Source organism: Callithrix jacchus, chromosome 22 (assembly GCF_049354715.1).
Source record: "Callithrix jacchus isolate 240 chromosome 22, calJac240_pri, whole genome shotgun sequence".
NCBI lineage: Eukaryota > Metazoa > Chordata > Mammalia > Primates > Cebidae > Callithrix > Callithrix jacchus.
Window position 1 is genome coordinate 10,784,072 of NC_133523.1, and position 12,329 is coordinate 10,796,400.

Below are 12,329 nucleotides of genomic sequence, written 5' to 3' on the forward strand. Positions count from 1 at the left end.
ATATGAAGATGCTCACGTGCTTTATATAAAATGGTGTATTTTCCTAGAATGTAAGCACACCTTTCTGTACACTTTAAATCATCTGTAGGTTATCTATAATGTTTAATGCATTGTAAATGATGTAAAAGTGGTTGTTTGGTTGTGTTATTTTGAGGGAATGTATTAACTTCTCTTCCCAGGTCTATAAAGGGTGTGGTTTCAAAGGCAAGAACTTCCAGCAACATGCCTGACCTGCCTTCTTTTACATCTCCGTTTGGGAGCCTAGAGTTCTTTGTCTAACTTTTGTCCTGGAGGGAAGGAAACCTGCCCAGGTGAGGTTCTTTGGTTTAGAAAGCCTGTGAAAAGCTATGGGAGGACTGTGGGCCAAACAGCCAATCGGAGGTCAAAGATCAGTTATTCCAGCGGAAGTTCAAAAGAACTCTCACTGGACAACAACTAGAATGGGGCGAGAATACCTCCCAGGTTAAAAGTCCCCTTCTCCCTAACCTGTGTGGACTCCGTCTCTGGATCTCCACCCACGACAGCATGGGAGCTTGCTTGCTCTGTTTCTCCTTCTGTCTGTGTCTCTGCCTAATGAATCACTTTCTGCAGACCCCTTTGGGTTCAATATTTACTTGAATAGTATCACCACACCAGGGCCTCCTACCCATTCTTTGGTGGACAAGAGCCCAAGGACCTGGGGGGGAAAAATTAGGATTGGGGAACAGTGAGTACCACATCTGGTCACAATTCTGACAAAAAACATCTGTAGATGTTTAATACATATAACCATCACAGGCCCACCTCTATAGTATGTAATGGTATATGTCAGCTACAATGAAACATTTTCTATTTTTTTCCTGAGGATTCTGGCACTGTTGGCCAGGCTAGAGTGCAACAGGCTGATCTCGGCTCACTGCAACCTCTGACTCAAGATCATGCGATTCTCTTGCCTCAGCCTCCCAAGTAGCTGGGATTACAGGTGCCCATCACCACACCAGGCTAATTTGTATTTTTAATAGAGATGGGGTTTCACTATGTTGTCCAGACTATTGTCGAACTGACCTTGTGATCCACCCACCTCAGCCTTCCAAAGTGCTGGGATTACAGGCATGAGCCACCACACCATGCCAACATTTTTTTAAAAAACGGTTGTGGATTGGTTTTATTTAATAGCCTGAAAGCTTGTTGTAACATTCTGCAAATCTTTTGTTCTTGACAACCATCATATGATTCTCTGTGGTTTCCAAAGCCACAATGTTTTGAGGTGCTGAGATTGTTGGCAGTGTAGATAAATCGTGGGACATCAGTTTAACTTGAAGTTTCTATTTTCACATCAGTAGAATCATGTGCTGGGAGAACCAACATCTGATTGCAGATGTTACCTCTGATGGAGGGTAACACAAACGTTGGATCTGTGGTTCAGTGCAGAAAATATTCAAACACTGACGTTTCCATCTTTTTCATTTATTTTGAGATGGAGTGTCACTCTTGCCCAGGCTAGAGTGCAATGGCGAGATCTCAGCTCACCGCAATCTCCACCTCCAGGTTCAAGGATTGTCCTGCCACAGCCTCCCAAGTAGCTGGGATTACAGGCATGTACCACCACGCCTGACTAATTTTGTATTTTTAGAAGAGATGGGGTTTCACTATGTTGGTCAGGCTGGTCTCAAACCCCTCAGGTGATCACCCTCCTTGGCCTCCCAAGGTGCTGGGATTACAAGTGTGAGCCACCATACCCAGGTGCTTCAGTTTTTAATAAGTGTAAGTGTAAAATGCACTGTATCATTAGAGATTGATGGGCAAGATCAAGTATTTCAAAACATGCCAGAACAAGGTAGGTTTCAGGGGAAGAAAAGTCTAGTTTTATATTCTCTTATAAAAAAGATCCTTAGTTTTCTTCCCATAGCCTGCGTAGTAAGTTTCTCAGCTCCTTTATTGGGTGGTTTCAAATGGAATTCTGGGTCTTAGCATGAAAATACTACCAGGGAAAAGAATAGGGAAAAAACTCTTCCATTTTGGTTGCAGAAAAAATGAGTTTTTTTCTACAAGCAAGTGTGGTAGAGTATACTGGTGGATTACAAATATGTAGCATGATCTCAGTTCTCCTTTGTAGGTTGGAGAATTTTTGACAGTGGATAAGTTTGTTTCCTGTTTTTTGTTGTTGTTGTTTTGAGACGGAGTTTCGCTCTTGTTACCCAGGCTGGAGTGCAGTGGCACGATCTCGGCTCACCTCAGCCTCCTGAGTAGCTGGGATTACAGGCACATGCCACCATGCAGGAGAACTGCCTGAACCCAGGAGGCGGAGGTTGCAGTGAGCCAAGATCGCGCCATTGCACTCCAGCCTGGGTAAGGAGCGAAACTCCGTCTCAAAAAAAAGAACAACAAAGTAACATGCTGGCAACAATGTGGAATGATGATGACCCCTGTACACTATTGGTGGAAATGGAAAATGTGACAAGTACTGTTGAAAACTGTGTGGCAGGTAATCAATACAATGAAAAATGGAAATCAAATTATCCACCGTTATCCTCTTCTGGGAACATAACCAAAAGAATAGAAAGAGGGGCCTGAAATGGGTATTTATACATGTGGTTATAACAGCATAACTTACCAATGGGGAAAATGTGGAAGCAATTCTCCTGTATATTGACAGATGGATGAATAAGCAAGACAGAGTATATGCATAGCACAGAACATTACTCGGTCTTAAAAAGAAGGGCAGAGCCAGGCGCTGTGGCTCATGCCTGTAATCCCAGCAGTTTGAGAGGCTGAGGTAGGTGGGTCACTTGAGGTGAGGAGTTCAAGACCAGTCTGACCAACATGGTAAAACCCCATCTGCAAAAAATAAAAAAATAAGCCAGGAGTAGTGCCGCATGCCGGTAGTCCCAGCTACTCGGGAGGCTGAGAGGCAGAAGAATCTCTTGAACTCGGGAGGCGGAGGTTGCAGGGAGCCAAGATCGTGTCACTGCACTCCAGCCTGGTGACAGAGTGAGACTGTCTCAAAAGAAAAGAAATCATTCATTCATATGAAGACATTCTTTAGAAGGTCTGGTCACCTGATTTCTCACGCCAAATATAGGCTCCTTAAACTTTAGACCCAAAATGTTTTGCTTATATGAGGTACTCGGAGTTGTCAAATTCATAAAGAAAGTAGAATGGTGATTGTGTGGAATCAGGGGAAGTGGGTAATAGGGATTTAGGATTTAATCAGCATGAAGTTTTAATTTTGCAAGATGAAAGGTTTTTTGGAGCTGCATGGTGGTGACGGCTGCACACCAATATAAATGTACTGAAAGCCAGTCATTCTATACTTAAAAATTGTTCAGATGTGCCGGGCATGGTGGCTCACACTTTGCCAAGGCGGGTGGATCACCTGATGTCAGGAGTTCAAGACCATCCTGGCCAAAATGGCAAAAACCTGTCTCTACTGAAAATATAAAAAGGATTTGGGCATGGAGGTGCAGGCCTGTAATTCCAGCTACTCAGGAGGCCGAGGCCAGAGAATCACTTGAACTAGGGAGGTGGAGGTTGCAGTGAGCCGAGATTGTGCCACTGCACTCCAGCCTGGGTGACAGAGCGACACTCCATCTCAAAAGACAAAAAATTGTTCCAGGTCTTTGCTATTGTAAACTGTGCTGCAGTGAACATTCGTGTGCGTGTATTCTATGCAACAATCTTGCATGTTCTTCACATGTACCCCAAAACCTAAAATGCAGTAAAAAAATGTTTCTCATATTTCCCACTAAACAAGAACAAAAAATTGTTAAAATAATAACTTGTATTTTATCTGCAGTTTAGCAGCATTAAAAGAGTGGGGACCCACAGTACCACAAAGACCCCACTGGACCACCAGCATACCAAGCAGTCCTTGGTTCAATCCCTCTTTGTCCTCAACACTGTTTGTCCAATTTTTCCTTGTCCGTGAAGGACCTGTTTCCACACACTTGCTTTGCCTCTGATGCCACCTTTAGATTCGATGCATGAACATTTACTGCCTTACCTTTCTCTCCTCATCTGGTTGTTGATGGCTGCTGTGAGATCTTGGTTGCTGTCTTTGTTGTTTAAAAGGATATAAATAAGACACATAGAAAAGGAGATGCAGTGTATGGCAATTTATAACAAACAAAAAAGAGTATTTTAAGAGTTAAGTGCAGAACAGACAGTATACCCTGAGAGAGCGAGGATTCGGGGCAGGCTGCTTATAAGGAAGAGACAGCAAACAGTGGCACTAGGGAGACTCCTTTTATGGGAATCTCACATGGCTACTCATAAGGGGCTGGGAAGAGGCGTTACTAGTGAGCACATTCTGGGTGGTCCTCTGGGTGCACATGCACAGTTGCTGCACATCCTTGTTCCTGTGTCACACCTCATAAGCATTTTAAATCTCCGCCCAGAGATGTGTTTTTTACAATTATAATGAGCAAAGGATCAGTCTGAAGGTCAGTAAAATCAAAATACTCATGCAGCTTTGGTTGAATGAGCTTGACTACAGTGGGAATGTTGATACTTTTTTTTTCTTTTTGAGATGGAGTCTTGCTCTGTTACCCAAGCTGGAGTGCAATGGCATGATCTCAACTCACTGCAATCTCTGCCTCCCGGGTTCAAGCAATTCTCCTGCCTCAGCCTCCCAAGTAGTTGCATTGCAGGTGCCTGCCACCATGCCCAGGTAATTTTTGTATTTTTTTTTTAGTAGAGACGGGTTGCCATGTTGGCCAGGCTGGTCTCGAACTCCTGACCTCAAATGTTCTGCCCACCTCAGCCTCCCAATAGTGGTGAGATTACAGGCATGAGCCACTGCATCTGGCCTGCTGAGGCTTATTGTGTTGATTGTGTGATTGCTGAGTCCCAAGGACATGGTTACTTCCTGGGTGATGTATCCTGCCTCATGGTCCTCACTCACTTCAGACCCACGATATATGCTAACACCCTTTGGTCATCTGTTGAGAAGGGATAATTTTAATTTTCTCTGCAGGAACATAAACATAAGTTGAAGATAGCAACGTTTCATTGAACAAATCTTCCAGATTATGAGAGAATTAAGCAGAGGAAACTGAAAATAGTAACAATGCAATACAGATTTTCCAAAATGGAGAAAACATACTACAAAATGTAGAATGGTTGACCTCTAATTTTGTACCTGGGCTGGAAGTTCAAGAAATCACGGAAGGGTCATTATACTCACAGCAAAGAATTTCCTGATTTCAATAGTAGAGCTGATGTTGAAGGAGAAATATGTGCTGTAATATGAGAATTTCTTTCTATTTTTTTAAAGACAGGGTTTCACCATATTGGCCAGGCTGGTCTTGAACTCCTAACCTCAGGTGATCCATCCACCTCGGCCTCCCCAAGTGCTGAGATTACAGGCGTGAGCCACCGTGCCCGGCCAACATGAGAATTTCAAAGTAGGATGAATGAGGGCAATCTGATCCCCCTAATAATATGAAATGTATGCAGAGTCCAGTTTTCCTTCAGAAGGTCAGTAAATTCTGCTTTCATCCAATGTCTTTACATGTAGAATTATTTATTTTTTATCATTATTCTTACATTTTGTAGTGACTACTGTTGTTTATCATGTAAATGATAACCTCTTGCCATCAGCATTACTTTTCTTGTGATGTATGGCTAATTTTCAGTGATGTACAAAAATATTTATTATCTGTAGCTTTCATATTTTTGCATCCTTGGGGTATTTTGTTACATGTGTAACAGCTCTTGGGGTTCCACACAGAATAATATATTCTTATGATTATGACTTTGCCATTGGCAGTCACTGGGTTTGTCCACTTCTTGTATGGTGTTATTTGTAAATAAAATACACTCATATTACATTTTGATGTTGTAACAACAACCTGTCAACTGATTTTTACTTGTGAAGAAATACACATTTAGGCTGTCTTTTATACTTAGAGTATTCTTTTTTTTTTTTTTTGAGACAGAGTTTTGCTGTTGTTACCCAGACTGGAGTGCAGTGGCACGATCTCGGCTCACCGCAACCTCCACCTCCTGGGTTCAGGCAAGTCTCCTGCCTCAGCCTCCCGAGTAGCTGGGATTACAGGCGCACACCACTACGCCCAGCTAATTTTTGTGTTTTTAGTAGAGACCGAGTTTCACCATGTTGGCCAGGATGGTCTCAATCTCTTGACCTCAGGATCCTCCTGCCTCAGACTCCCAAAGTGCTGGGATTACAGGAGTGAGCCCCTGCACCTGGCCAGGCTTCAGGTTTTCATTGGAGCATCAGTGTTCGCACCAGGGAAGCCTCCACTAACCTCTCAGACTAGTTTGAAAATCCCCTCCATCATCATATGCGCTCAGATCCCCACACCCTTCTCTACTGCACTGAACACCATCACCATTGGTCCTTTATGTCCAGACTCCACTAAATAGTGGTAATGGTAGGGCCTTTCTCTACCATCCCACCCAGTTCCAAAAACACAGCTCAGGTTCATATCTAGATTTCTACCTTCTGTTAAGATCCACTAATATTATCCAAATCCAGGCTAGCACAACCTGTCTTGCAAGTACTACTATGGTTTTCAAACTGGTCCTCCAGCTCCCCTCTACCATCTTTTTTTCCACCCAAGAGAAGGAGTAAGTTTCTTCAAACGCTAATGAAAATTGCTGCTTTGCTCAAAATCCAGAAACTGTCCATAACATGGCTGACAAGATCCCATGTAATCTGGCCCCTGCCTGCCTATTGAAATCTAAGGATCAACAACACGGATAACACCTGGAAGCAAGTTAGGAATGCAGATTCTCTGCCGGGCGCGGTGGCTCAAGCCTGTAATCCCAGCACTTTGGGAGGCCAATGCGGGTGGATCACGAGGTCAAGAGATCGAGACCATCCAGGTCAACATGGTGAAACCCCGTCTCTACTAAAGATACAAAGAAAATTAGCTGGGCATGATGTTGCGTGCCTGTAATCCCAGCTACTCAGGAGGCTGAGGCAGGAGAATTGCCTGATCCCAGGAGGCGGAGGTTGCGGTGAGCCGAGATCGCGCCATTGCACTCCAGCTTGGGTAACGAGTGAAATTCCGTCTCAAAAAAAAAAAAAAAAAAAGAAAAGGAATGCAGATTCTCATGTCCTACTCTTTTTTTTTTAGATGGAGTCTTGCTCTTGTTGTCCAGGCTGGAGTACAATGGCGTACTCTCAACTCACTGCAACCTCAGCCTCCCAGGTTCAAGCAATTCTCCTGCCTCAGCCTCTCGAGTAGCTGGGATTACAGGCATGTGCTACCACATTCAGTTAATTTTGTATGTTTAGTAGAGACGGGGTTTCTCCATATTGGTAAGGCTGGTCTCGAACTCCCAACCTCAGGTGATCTGCCCATCCCGGCCTCCCAAAGTACTGGGATTACAGGTGTCAGCCACTGTGCCCAACCTCACGTCCTACTCTTATCCTGCTGAATCAGAAACTGAATTTGAAGATCCATGTTTCCTGTGAAAGTTTGAGAAGTATGTCTCATAAGCTTCCCCCTCAACCTGATTCAGCCCTAAGGGTATTGCATATTCCTCACCACTGAGCTATTTGAATCAACAGAATGTCTGAGATGGTGGAGATCCAGAAGGGTTGCCAAATGCTTGGGCTGGAACTGGGAGAGGACACTAGAGAGATGGTCCCAAGAAGACCATGTGGCCAAGGGCGAGGCTGCCTTTCCTGAACTACCATGGCATGTCCCACTGCTCCTGAAGTACAGGAATGGCCACTTATGGGAACTGACCAGGAGTGACTGTGTGTGCAGTCAGCAACACACTGAGGCCGTAGTGCTCGCACCCTGCGACCAGTGTGCTCACCCTGGGATTCAGGGAAGCACGCACACAGGCAAGCCAGAAAAACACGAGGATCCTGGAAGGGGATGGGCAGAACATGATGGAGGAGAGAGGTTTCTGCTTCCTCTGAGGGCCAAAAGTCACTGTCTGACATGAGAGTTAGACATTAGAGTTCGGGGGTGGGGTGGGGGCGGATATCCTGTACCTGCCACACAACACCAGTAGTAAATCACAACAAATACTAAGTGTCATGTTTCAAAGGCTCTTTAGTTAGGCATCGATTTAAAAACCATACGAGAATTAAACTTGTTGCCAGGCACCATGACTCATGCCTGCAATCATAATACTTTGGAGATTGAGGCAGGAAGATGGCTCAAGGCCAGGAGTTCAAGACCAGCCTGAGCAAGATAGCAATTTCTACAAAAAAAAGTTACCTGAGTTTGGTTCCATGCACCAATAGTCTCAACTACTTGGGACACTGAGGCAGGAGGATGCCATGAGCCCAGGTGTTCAAGGCTGCCGTGAGCTATGATCACACCACTGTACTCTAGCCTGGATGACAGAGTGAGATGCTGTCTCTAAAAAGAAAAAAAATTAAATCTACATGTCTATTGCACATAAACTTCAAGCAACTCAAGGATCCAAGCGAATACGAAATGAAAGGAAAAATTCTATTAACTGACTTTACCAAAACAAATCCACTATCTATTCAACTAATGAAATTTATTTTTATTTTTATTTTTTTGAGACGGAGTTTCGCTCTTGTTACCCAGGCTGGAGTGCAATGGCGCGATCTCGGCTCACCGCAACCTCCGCCTCCTGGGTTCAGGCAAGTCTCCTGCCTCAGCCTCCCGAGTAGCTGGGATTACAGGCACGCGCCACCATGCCCAGCTAATTTTTTGTATCTTTAGTAGAGACAGGGTTTCACCATGTTGACCAGGATGGTCTCGATATCTTGACCTCATGATCTACCCACCTTGGCCTCCCAAAGTGCTGGGATTACAGGCTTGAGCCACCGCACCCGGCCTTCTTTTTTTTTTTTTTAAGAGACGGGGTTTCACCATGTTGGCCAGGATGGTCTCAATCTTCTGACCTCATGATCGATCCACCCACCTGGGCCTCACAAAGTGCTGGGATCACAGGCATGCACCACCGTACCCAGCCAAGTATCGCTCTTGTTGTCCAGGATGGAATGCAATGGCGTGATCTTAGCTCACTGCAACCTCCGCCTCCTGTGTTCGAGCAATTCTGCCTCAGCCTCCCAAGTAGCTGGGATTACAGGCGTGTGCTACCCTGCCTGGCTAGTTTTGTATTTTTAGTAGAGATGGGGTTTCACCATGTTGGCCAGGCTGGTCTTGAACTCCTGACCTCAAGTGGTCCACCCATCTCTAAGAATAGTATAGCAAGTATCTGTGGATATTTCCTGTAAAATCATACAGGTCCAACAACTTTCATTCATTTCTTCCTGTGACCTTCACTTTCAGTTCAAATGAGCTTTTTTTTTTTTTTTTTTTAAGATGGGAGTCTTGCTCTACTGCCTAGGCTGGAGTGCAGTGGTGCCACTTTGGCTCACTGCAACCTCCGCCTTACAGGTTCAAGCGATTATTCTGCCTCAGCCTCCTGAGTAGCTGGGATTACAGGCATGGGCCACCATGCCCGGCTAATTTTTGTATTTTTAGTAGAGACAGGGTTTCACCATGTTGGCCAGGCTGGTCTTGAACTCCTGACCTCACGTGATCTGCCACCTTGGCCTCCCAAAGTGCTGAGATTACAGGCTTGAGCCAAACTACTAGATTACATTCAGTAAAATAGCCCCTTTGGGTGCAGTGGCCCAAAGGGGCTATTTTACTGCTGAGGTAGCTAGGTCCACGGTTCACAAGCATACTACTCTTCCTACCAAAAGGTCTTGGACACGCCCTTGGTGTTTTCCTCCCAACATGCCTTTCCCTTTCCATCTTTGCAATAATTGTTTTATAAACATTTTCATTTCCATTTCTTCTTGCTTAATAATTCCATCTCCAACATTTTTCTCTACTCACATTTATTTATTTATTTATTTATTTATTTATTTATTTATTTATTTATTTTGAGATAGACTCTCACTCTATCACCCAGGCTGGAGTGCAGTGGTGTGATCTTGGGTCACTGCAACCTCTGCCACCCGAGTTCAAGCAATTGTGCCTCAGCCCCCTGAGCAGCTAGGATTACAGGCACGCGCCACCACAACAGGCTAATTTTTGTATTTTTAGTAGAGACAGGGTTGTACCATGTTGGCCACGCTGGTCTCAAACTCCTAACCTCAAGTAATCTGCCCTCAACCTCCCAAAGTCCTGGGATTACAGGTGTGAGCCATGGTGCCCGGCTTCTCCTCACATTTTAATATATGCAGTCAAGAGGAACCAAGTTTCAACACTTCTAAGAAATATTGTCAACTCAATATCAAGTTTCATCACTTCCTAGTTCTACTTTCCCCAAAACAGTAGCACTGGAGCAAAATGCACCAAGTTTTTTGCAACTTTTTACAACAGTTCATCTCTTCCCTATTATGCAATCATATTTATCCTCAATTCTGAGACCACATCAGTATTGCCTTTATTGTCCCTACATTCACCAACATTTTGTACTTGATTTTTTTATGTACCCTAGTAAGATGAAAGCTTTCTCCATGTATCTTTTTATTTAATTTTTTTAGAGATGGGGTCTTGCCACACTGCCTAGGCTGGTCTTGAACTCCTGGGTTCAAGCGATCCTCCTGCCTCCCCATCCTAAAGTGCTGGCATTATAGGCATGAGCCACCGTACCCAGGCTGCCTGTCCTCTTTTGTGAGCTCTTCCCAGTGTCCAAAGACAAAATTAGAAAAAATTTAGGTACTGGCAGATTTAGTGTCTGACGAGTGACTGTTTTCTGACTCATAGATAGCTGTCTCTTTTGTTTTGTTTGTTTTCTCTGTCACCCAGGCTAGAGTGCAGTGGCGTGATCACAGCTCACTGCAGCCTTGGCTTTCCTGGGCTCGGGTGAGCCTCCCATCTCAGCTTCCTGAGTAGCTGGAACTACAGGCATGTGCCACCATGACCAGCTCATTTTTGTAGAAATGGGGCTTCATCATGTTGCTCAGGCTGGTCTTGAACTCCTGGGCTCAAGGTGTTCTGCCCAACTCAGCCTCCAAAAGTTCTAAGATTATAGGCATGAACCACCATGACTAGCCTCACAGATAGCTACCCTAATGTATCCTCCAAGGCAGAGAGCAAAAAAGCAAGCTTTTGTCTAGATTATCATAAAAGCAAAAAAGAAGAAAAAAAAAAGCAAGCTGTTGGAGGACCCACATTAGGTAACCAATCTCATTCTTGAGGCTCCACTCTTATAATCCAACCCAATCCATATTATATTCCAAAGAAGACATTCCCTAACTTTTCACATTAGGGAAATGAATTAGAATGAGTGAATTTTAAGAGGACACATTTACTCCATAACAGGTGGTCTGCTTTTCATTGTTTTGACTTCGTTTTTGTTTTCTTTTGTTTTTGAGACGGAGTTTCGCTCTTGTTACCCAGGCTGGAGTGCAATGGCGCGATCTCGGCTCACTGCAACCTCCGCCTCCTGGGTTCAGGCAATTCTCCTGCCTCAGCCTCCTGAGTAGCTGGGATTACAGGCACGCGCCACCGTGCCCAGCTAATTTTTTGTATTTTTAGCAGAGATGGGGTTTCACCATGTTGACCAGGATGGTCTTGATCTCTTGACCTCGTGATCCACCTGCCTCGGCCTCCCAAAGTGCTGGGATTACAGGCGTGAGCCACCGCGCCTGGCCCTATTTTTTTTTTGAGACAGAGTCTTGCTCTGTTACCCAGGCTGGAGTTCAGTGGCGTGATCTTGGCTCACTGCAACCTTCACCTCCCAGGTTTAATCAATTCTCCTGCCTCAGCCTCCTGAGTAGCTGGGATTACAGGTGTGCCACCATGGCCAGCTAATTTTTGTATTTTTAGTAGAGATGGGGGGGTTTCACCACGTTGGTCAGTCTGGTCTCAAACTCCTGACCTCGTGATCTGCCCACCTCGGCCTCAAAAAGTGCTGGGATTACTGGTATGAGCCACTGTGCCTGGTCCTGTTGCTGACTTTTTACAGTTCTCTAAGCAGTCGGCATATTAATTCCTTGTCAGATATATGACTTGGAAATACTTTCTCTCATTCTATGGGTTGCCTATTTTGATGCCAAAAGTTTTGAAATTCCACACATTTCCATTTATTTTTTTCTCTTATGAGTCATGCTTTTCGTGTCATATCCAGGAAATCATTGCAAAATCCAGGTTCATAAAGCTTTTGCCTTATACTATTTTTTTTTTTTAAGACAGAGTCTCGCTCCGTTGCCAGGTTGGAGTGCAGTGGCTCAACCTCGGCTCACTGCAACCTCTCCCTGCAGAGTTCAAGCAATTCTCCTACCTCAGCCTCCTGAGTAGCTGGGATTACACGCATGCACCACCATGCCCCCTAATTTTTTGTATTTTTAGTAGAGATGGGGTTTCACCATGCTCGCCAGGTTGGTCTTGAACTCCTGACCTTGTCCACCTGCCTCTGCCTCTCCAAAT